The sequence below is a fragment of the Bidens hawaiensis genome, unplaced genomic scaffold, assembly GCF_021521415.1.
Source record: "Bidens hawaiensis isolate Kalapana, Puna unplaced genomic scaffold, B.hawaiensis_p1.1 tig00030473_1, whole genome shotgun sequence".
Lineage (NCBI taxonomy): Eukaryota > Viridiplantae > Streptophyta > Magnoliopsida > Asterales > Asteraceae > Bidens > Bidens hawaiensis.
Window position 1 is genome coordinate 1 of NW_027505180.1, and position 9924 is coordinate 9924.

General features: G+C 31.3%; 1 pseudogene across 1 annotated transcript; it reads right to left on the minus strand.

Annotated features, from left to right (window-relative positions):
• Positions 1-5501: 5501 nt before the first annotated feature.
• Positions 5502-8600, minus strand: LOC143611284 (serine/threonine/tyrosine-protein kinase HT1-like; annotated as a pseudogene). The gene is made up of 3 exons (XR_013149745.1): positions 7547-8600; positions 6633-7106; positions 5502-5961 (listed from the first exon to the last, which is right to left on the minus strand). The product of XR_013149745.1 is annotated as a serine/threonine/tyrosine-protein kinase HT1-like (transcript).
• Positions 8601-9924: the final 1324 nt, after the last annotated feature.

A 9924-nucleotide genomic window follows, 5' to 3' on the forward strand; every position in this document is an offset into this window, starting at 1 on the left:
GATCAACCAAAGAAAAAGTAAGGTGATGTGATGTTTCGGATTTTTACTTTGTTTTAAATACGTTATTTTGAGGATTTATTTTTGGTTTATTAGATTTTAATAATCCTTATTGACTGGTATTGGTCGATAATAATCCCTATTCATTTTATTACCGCTGGCGGTCCCAAATTTAAAAAAGTTGGCCCCCAATGACCCCCCGTTAAAAATGACTTAATGGCGTTATACTTTTTTTTCCGAATTTCAACTAACGTTTTAGGGTTTTTGATCGGAAGGAGAATACGAGTCAATTGATGTAAAGCTTCGTTCGAAACAGTGCTCCAAAACGGCGAAACAATGCTTCAATTCGGTTATTTGAACTTACAATTAACAAAAATCAAATCATTTGGATCACCATTTCGAGCTAAGTTTTACATCAATCGATTCGTATCTTGTTTCCAAACAAAAGCCCTAAAACAAAAGTTTGAAATTCGGAAAAAAGTATAACGATGTTAAGTCATTTTTAACAGGGGACCATTGGAGGCCAACTTTTTTAAATTTGGGACCACCAGTGGTGATAAAATGGGACCACCAGTGGTGATAAAATGAATAAATCTTATTATCGGCCAATACCAGTCAATAGGGATTATTAAAATCTAATAAACATTTATTTTTTGGGTTTAGTTTTAGTACTGTAAAGAACGTAGCCAATACCAACCGAATTTGCGGCAACTTACGGAAACGACACTCGCCCAACAGAATAGCCCGACGCAACGCGCGGGGTAACAACCTAGTTTTATTTTAACGCTTATATATATGAAGTGTATTATAATTTAATTTGTAATAATTGTAGTATAAATAAAAGATATAGAAGACTTATAATGTTAAAAAAAAAGTGTACTTGAAAATCTCAACGGGTAGTTACCTGACAAATACCCGACAGGTAATAAGCCGGGCGTGGGTCACGGTTTTACAAACGGGTATGGACATGAGATTACCAATACTCGGTCCGTTGCCATCCCTAGCTTGTACTTAGCTAAAAGGGCTTCGAAATTCTAGCTGGTAGAGATATTAAGTTAGTTTTAGTCAAAATCAAACAAGGCCTTGTGTATAGTATTATATATACATTTATCTATACCTAAAAAAAAATATTATTAGTATTTTTTTTTATTTCTATCATATAGATTTTTTATAATACCTTTTCAATTATTAACACTTACAAGACATACTATGCTTGCTTTCTCGTTATAACATTATTATTTAAGAAAAATGGATCGGCCAACTTAGATTCATACTAATCAATGGACAAACGAGGCTCATCAATGAACGACTAAGAAGTTTGGGGTGAAAGATCTTCATTGAAAATTTTGTCCTTGAATTAGCGACCGATAACCTACGAAAGTAGATGTTGCAAATGGGCCCTTATCAGCAAACAACTGAAAAGCATTGGAGAAATCTTATCTTAAATCATGTCCTCAAGCGAACAATCTGCCAATGACTGCAAAAGACAACCAATTACGGACTTAGTGATTCACCGAGTTGGTTTTGTTTGTAATCAACCAGTGATATGTTATTTTCTTCATTTATGATATCTGTCGATAAGTTTATTGATAATTGTTTTAATTTTCTCTTTTCTATTTATTTTTTGGTTTTTACCTGATTTTATCAGTGATTACTTACGGATACCACCAATCAATAATATGCCACTAGTGAAAGTTCCTTTTTAGTATATTGGTAGCTAGATATAAGAGTCATAATGTTATAGATTTACAACAAATTTTTCGTAGCAACTCACACTTTCAATGCTTGCTCCTCAATTACTTTCTTTATATATATGTAGTTGCAGGGACTTAGCCTTCACCCCTTTAAAAAACAAAACCTTATTCAAAACTCATACCGCTTAACAACTTTTAGTATTTTAAATTAGACCACACACCGGAAAAAATAAATTCATTCAAACACCTCCTAAAACAAACCACACAATTTGTTATGAACTACGGTAGAAACTTGATAAATTAATACTCGATTATTTAATAAACTCTTTAAGATAATATTTTTTGCCGGTCCCCGACTCGGGGATAGGGTGCTAAATTAATAATTCGCTAAAATTATAAGATAATACATTTTTGATAATTTCTTTAGACCCCATATAAAATATAAACTAATAATTCCTTGTATATAGCATATTACATGAATAATTTATGAAGGTTTCTTGAAAAATGACTCAATTGTCTTTTGTTTTTTGTTGAAATCAATTTCCCCTTGAATCTCGTCTCTAATTTTCCTTAGCATAGTAAGAACTTCTGGTGTTGTTTTCTCATAGCTCAACAAGAAATTGTTCAATGTGATTGCCGCTTTAATAGCTCCGTTTCGCGAAGGGGGCTCCATTGTAGAACTTTCATCATCTTCTTCATCGATATCATCTTTATTAATTCCAATAACGCTTTCAATAATTTCTTCATCAGTCAATAATTATGCAACTACATTTTCCTCTGGGTGAGTCAGAACATTCTACTATAAATTAATAAAATATTAATTAATATATAAATTAATAATTATTAATTTATCGATTAATTAATAACTCTTTTAATTAATAAATTTTGGTGGTCCCAAGTGTATTATTTTATAGAGTTTCTACTATATCGTTTTAAAGTCAGACAAAGCTATATCAAACTTTACAATTGAATGATTCTTAGTTCTTTATATGCCCATTCATTCTTATACGTAGGAGGGGCATGATGAATTGCGTTAATATTAACTGCGAATCGATCAATCAAATAGTTTTGTTACGAGTATGAAATGAAGCAGGGTTCATAGGAAAAATCTACTTTTGAATAAAAGTTAAAAAGAATAATCTAATCTAACTATACTATTAAAACAATAGAGTTTTTGGACGCATGGCCCCTTCTTATTAGTCCAACCCTATTATTGTTATATATAACAAGCACTTCTTTGATTTTCTTCACAATTAAATAATTCAAAAAGAAAATAAAATATCAAGTCTTCTAGATATTATTCACATTTAAATAATTCTAAATTCATATTGAATGCTAACTTATATCATATGGTCATTAGACATATTTTTAAATCATAGTCAATACATTAACTATCTTTAAATCATAGTCAATGCATTAACTATCTTAAAATTCATTACTATAGTCAAGATGGATCTTTAAAACATCATTATTATGTTTAATATTTTTTATGAACAATATAAATTATAAGTAATTAAATTAAATTATTTTTAACACATAACCATTTTCTTATGCAATGACTTATAATCAAGTTCAGAAATCTATATCTATATATATGTGTGTGTGTGTGTGTGTATTATATCAAAGCAAGACCTTTCCTATAGGTTAACTTAACTATTTTCAATAAATAACTTGCAACCTTAAAATTTATTACTATTAAAATAATTCTATATTAAATTAAAAAAACCTCCTGTTGAATGCACATTTTTACTATATTTTATAACCCATGACCCATTTAATCTGAATATTTCATAACCCGTTTGTTAGTTATATGAGATAATTGATAAAATTGATAATTGATAATTCATATTCTTTTTGTATGATTTTGTAGATTGTGACATTCGTCAGTTTTTGAACCCGAAACATGACCCATTCTGATTTTTGGAATACCCTAAAATTGAATGTTTTTATACAAGTATTTAGATAGTGAAACCGTTTTTAAATTTTGTAAACTTAATATTTTTTTATGAGAGACTATTTAAACTTGTGCTTATGACGTAATAATATAATGTAAAGATTGTTAATAACATTTATTCTTTTCAAATCCTAATAAATGTTTAAATAAGCTAATAATTATAAAATGTGTTTTTCAAATTCAACAATTTAATTATGTTAAATTCAATAATTTTTGTATTCTGAAACTTATTCGTAATATTGGATGATTGTTATAGAGTAAATGATTTATATCACTAAATGAAAATTCAAGTAAATCTAAAACATAAGGCGGTTACGATTTATAGATAATTAAATAAAGTTGAATTGTAGATATAATTATAATAATTATTACATTTATTTAAATTTAAATTGAAATGAACTAAATTGCCGGTTCACCATAAAAAGTTTTGACTATCTTATGAAACTGATTAATAATTGTCATTATTACCCTTAAAACACATGTTTTCTTTAGACCCTTTTAAATACCTATTTATCCTCTTTTTTGAGCACGCACCCCAATTGACAGATGTTTCCCTTCACCCAACCGTTTTCTATTTTGTATTTAGCTCCCCTCCCCCTCGCCGTCGTTATTTGAATCATGTATTAGTCAAGGTATTTAAACCATCCATTTATTTATCTCTTTATTATGTATTAAAACTCTAAGTTTATTTTTTTTTCCAATAGTATAGCACAAAAAAATCAAATTTTGGTCATTCGGTTTGTAATCAGTTATGAGGTTTGAATGAAGATGACAACTTGTTTCTTTTATATTGTATTATTATTATTTTCAAATTCTGAACCACTTTTATTTTTTGTTAACTATTTATGAATTACATTATTTATAATGTAATAAGATCTGATTTTACTAATAGTTATATTAATAATATAAATAAATCATTCATTCAAAATTATGATTACTTAGAAACTGATTTTACTTATATATATGTAAATTTATTCGTTCATATTAATACAAATTTTTATATATATTTAAATAAATAAACATATATGTTTACTTGATAATTTTATTAATTTCCATCTGTGTAGTACACGGGTTAATAATCTAGTTCTTTTTATATAGTACATAGCATACCAATCTCATGTTGATTTCGATTTTAAAAGATATTATCACTAATATTGTAATTTAAGAATTATCAAACTATTTACCTAAACAGAAATAAATTATGATGGGCCCGGTAAAGACTACTTTTAAGTGACCCAATACCAAATACATTTTTGGTCCAATAATTCCGGCGCAAAAAGTAGATACAATCATACAAATATACTATAAGAACAAAAATTCAAAATTTTCGCTTAATCATGAATATTTTTATTTATTACTTTTACAACATGCTAAAACAAAAATCGTCATATACAAACGACACAATGCTTCGTGAAAAAGAACGAAGCATGATAGAAATGACACAGTGCTTCGTGAAAATGAACGTGTCAGTTGATGGCTAAAACAGATGGTAATTATTCAATTAACATTACTATTTAGTATTTACTAGTAACCTTGTGAGGAAAAACTCTTTTAATAGTCACTTAACTACTATTGTAGAGTGGTTTATCGCAACTTAGTTATTATTAGTTGATCCAAACTCGTGTTGACGGTCCAACTTGCTAATGATAACACAAGTAGAGGTGTGCAAATCGCAGTTCGGTTAGGTTTTTTCCTTATCTATAACCATAACCGCTAGCTTCAGGTTTGAGAATTTTTTAACTATCACCATAACCGAACTTCGGTTTCTTGGGCACTATACCATATCCAAAATGACTTGTAAGAGATCAAATCAACATTCTAAATACCATAATCCGGTCTCCAAACACAACCTCGGAATCATATTCACGGTTATAATACGACCGAGCCAATATGTTTCAGTTTTTTCTGTAATCAATCTTTAGCAACAATGTACCGGTATTCACATATCAGAACACAAAACAAAGGACAAAAACAAACACTCCGTCTAACTTTTAATTACATCACAAAGTTTCATGAAAACCTCGGTTTAGGAATGGGCGAGTTGGATTGCTGATGATGATGTTGATTATGATGTTGATGATGATGATGAGGTCCGAGTTTCTGAATCCAGTGGCGAAGCCCCTTTTTATGATCTAAACATGTCGGGTGTTGTAGAAGATTCAAGTTTCCATCACGAGCTACTAATGTTTCAAACTCCTCTAGCACCTTCACCACCTGCCAGAATTCGGGCCTTTTCTCGGGATGTGAAGACTAGCATTGCTCGATTAACGCTCTCATTGCCGGAGGACAGTTGGTCGGAATAGATGGTCGTAGATTCTGAAAACACGAATATAAATAATTTTGAAACCCGTGCATGATGATTAATGGTTAGAATATAATATAATAGACTGTTAGAGATGATGTTAGATCTATTTCTGTAGTTTAAAATATCGGCTGGAAAAATACGGCCAAAATAATGATTTTTGGGCCTAAAACTTTGGGACAATTTTTTTTTTTTTGGATAATCAATTGATTATAAACCAATTTTTTGGGCTACAAAGTTTTGTAATTTCTTATAAATAACTTTAAATCGGTTTTTTCGGTTAGGTTTGGTTTTTCTGGTTTTAGCCAAACGGAAACAGAACCCAATTATCAGTTTGCGATAAGGGGTTGACTCGTTTATATTTTTTAAGGTGCGTTTTTATGTCTTAACTTAAACTAGTTGGCCCTTCTGTCACAGCATTTGAAAACTACTAGATTAATATAGTTCTAGAGCATTAATACGTGAAAAATAATAAAATTAGGGTTAAACGGGCCTTCTTGTCAGCCTGCAAATGCTCGTGTCCTCTTCTGGTCCACATGCCACATGTCGGACACGATTTTCATGCTCGTTTAGTGTTCAGATTCATGAAAAATTTCAAGCTCGTGCCTGGTTCGACCTGCCAACCCACGAACCCGACCTGTTTAACCACCCATATTTGCACCTTCAACAAAGGAGATACACATACCTTATGAACTACAGCAAAAGCAGCTTTTATAGGAGTCATATCTTTATACGGGATAGTCCCAGCCACCATCTCCCACAAAATAAGCCCAAACCCGTACACATCAACTTTCCGACCGTACGATTTCCGTTTAATCATCTCGGGAGCCATCCACCGATATGTTCCCGGATCATCCGCCAAAAAGTCACAGTACGCCTCCTCACAGCCGATCCCAAAATCCGCAATTTTAAGCTTAAAGTCCTCGCTTATTAATATGTTTTCAGGCTTCAAATCCCTATGAATAACGCCTTGTGAATGTATATATTCCATTCCGCGGGCGATATCTAAAGCCATCTTAATAAGCTTTTGTAACGGAAGATATTCTTTCTCTTTTCCCGTATTATCCTCGAGCTTATGCAAATACGCCCTTAATGAACCTTCGGAAAGATATTCGGTGATAATACAGAAAACCCGCGGTTGTCTACACGCAGCAACAAACTACCACTGACAAAATAATAATATCATTTAATGACAAACTATAAATGGACGTGACATATAGTGCCGGGATCAAATACAAACAACTTTTAACGCAAGAAGTGTAAGAAGCATTAGCGTAAATGCGTAATTATGCTAACACTAGAGTAATCATTATTGCACTATAGTTTTGAACTAGAGTAATAATAATTACTCTAGTTCATTTTGTTGCAGTGTAATAATAAATTAATAATTAAGCAAACAGCAGATTACTTATTATTATTACTCTATATTTTGCTACAAAAAAATGAACTAGAGTAATTATTATTGCTCTAATTTAAAACTATGGCGTAATAAATAATTAGCATGATTACTCTAATGCTTCTTAGTTCATACATATCTCACGTTAAAAACTGTTTGTAGAGGATCTCACCCTATGCGTATAAGTATATAACTAGACATACCTTAATGACATTTGAATGGTGGAGACGGGACAAAAGATTAACTTCTCGTGCAAACTGATTTTCGAGCCGAATTACTAACTCATCATTTTCGTCATCATCTGGAACCCGAATTATTTTAACTGCAACGGGCTCGTCCTTATAAATCCCATGGTAAAGTTGACTATTTGCACCATGAGCAAATCTATGACCAAGAAAAAGCTTTGAAAGGTCAACCATATGATCATCAACCATTTCAACCGAATTAACCTTCCCTCCGCCATGGTCAAACAACTTTGACCAAGAATAATCGCGCTTAATCTTTCTTTTACTACTAATCTTCATGGAATTAAAATGTTTCAAATTGCTCGTGGTCCCATTCGCAGTAGACCTCAAATCAACCGCAGTCATGTTCCGATGAAACATTTTCTTCCCTTTATACCCTTTTTCACTTTCCACCCTTTGAGGGTGTGGAGTCGAGAACTGTTAAGTATCAGACCGTGCCTCCTTAAACGTGTCGGGAACCGTGGTTTTGGGTGGCGGGGGGTCACAGTTCTAAACTTGTTTGAAACAGGGTTGGTTTGGATTTGAACCGATTCGGGATCTTCAAGGGCTTTCGGCGGTCGGGTTTTCACACCCGCAAGCCGAATCGGCTCGACATCGGCTAAATACGAGGCTAACCTTGCGGAATCTAGCCTATGACAAACTGTATGAGAAAATTTCGTTCTTCTAATCCAAGAATTAGCATCATCATCCATTCTTGCCCTCTAAAATAAACTATCCTAATACAGTATTCGATTCAATCAAGAATTCGATCAAGAACTTGATCAAGAATAACAGGCTTTTATGCACAAGATGACAGCATATGTACAAACACTCCCCATATCAAAGCAACCCTAAATCATCAAATTACATAACTTTATAACAAATCTTGAAAGTTGACTAAAAATTCAAGAACTGGGATTATACCTTTGATAAATTGGGGATCTTGATGAATTAAACCAACAAATTCTTGATAAAAGATGAAGACTTTTGGGCATCAAAAGTTAAGCTCCACCTACTACCCACAAAGCTTGATCAACCCAAAAGCTATACGTAATCAAACAAACCAATTAATATTTTTATTATTAAATAAACCCAAGAAACAGTCATGGATGGAGACAAGAAAACACTAAAAAAAAACCATCAAATCAAAACTTACCAAAAGGGTATATAATTGGAAGAATCAAAGACCCAAACAATGAATAAAAATGTGTGCTTTCTCTCACCAAAGAATCATTTTCTTTTCAGGGTGAGAGAAATCAAGAACAAAGATGATGATGATTTTGGGTGTTTTTATTCAAAAGAAAAAGAATCCAAGAAAGAAATGAAGGTTTGATTTTTATGAAATTGGAATTGGAATTGGAATTGGAATTGGAATTGGAATCGAGTGAGTTGATGATGATGATTCGGTGGGACCCAGTGGTGGTGGTGGGGCCTCCCTCGGTTGAAGTTTCTACAAAGTCAAGAAAGAAAAATAAACAATCAAAGGGGTGGGATGATGATATTTACAGGCCGATACATTTAATTAGTTAATAATATATTAAATTATTATTATTATATATTAAATTATTATTAATATAAATTAAATGATGAATTTTACAAGATAAGGATTTACCTTTTTAAGTTTAAAAGCTTTCGTTTAAAATATAAGAAAATATTAGAAATATTTATTTATATCTTCTAGATTAAAAAAACACTCATAGTTTTTCTATTTATAAAACCTACGCTTTATAGTTAAATAATCAAAGTTAAAAAGAAAACATGTATATAATTAAATTAGTTTTAAAGGAATCGAGAAATATACAACACAATGTAAGATGGATTTGTATCACTGATTTCATGATAGTAACATAATTGTAAATTTGAAACCTAAATTATATTTTACGTGGTATACGTGGTGATATTATTGTAAATATGAAACCTAAATTGCCTGTGAAGAAAAATGATTGCATATGAAGAAAAGTAATCAATCACACATAAAAACAATAATACACATGAAGTAAAAGTAAAGTAATTACGTAAGAAGTAAAATAAGACTTATGAATATAGACACGCACGCTATGCACGCAACAAATCTAGATTTTTTTAAAAATCAATATTTTTTAAATATGAATCCTTTTTACATTTTTATATGATAAACTGTATTGAATTTAGAGAGATGAACATAGAATGAAAAGTCTAAGCCATTTGTATTTAGTATATATTTTTTTAAAGAGAGAGATGCTACCGTCACAATCACGGAATTAAGGTACGGAACAAAGAAATAAAGCAATTCCCTCTTTTGAAGGAACCATTCTTTGTTGCTCATGTTATCATTCAACCCTTTAATATTGCAAAAGTGACCAAACATGCCTCAACTA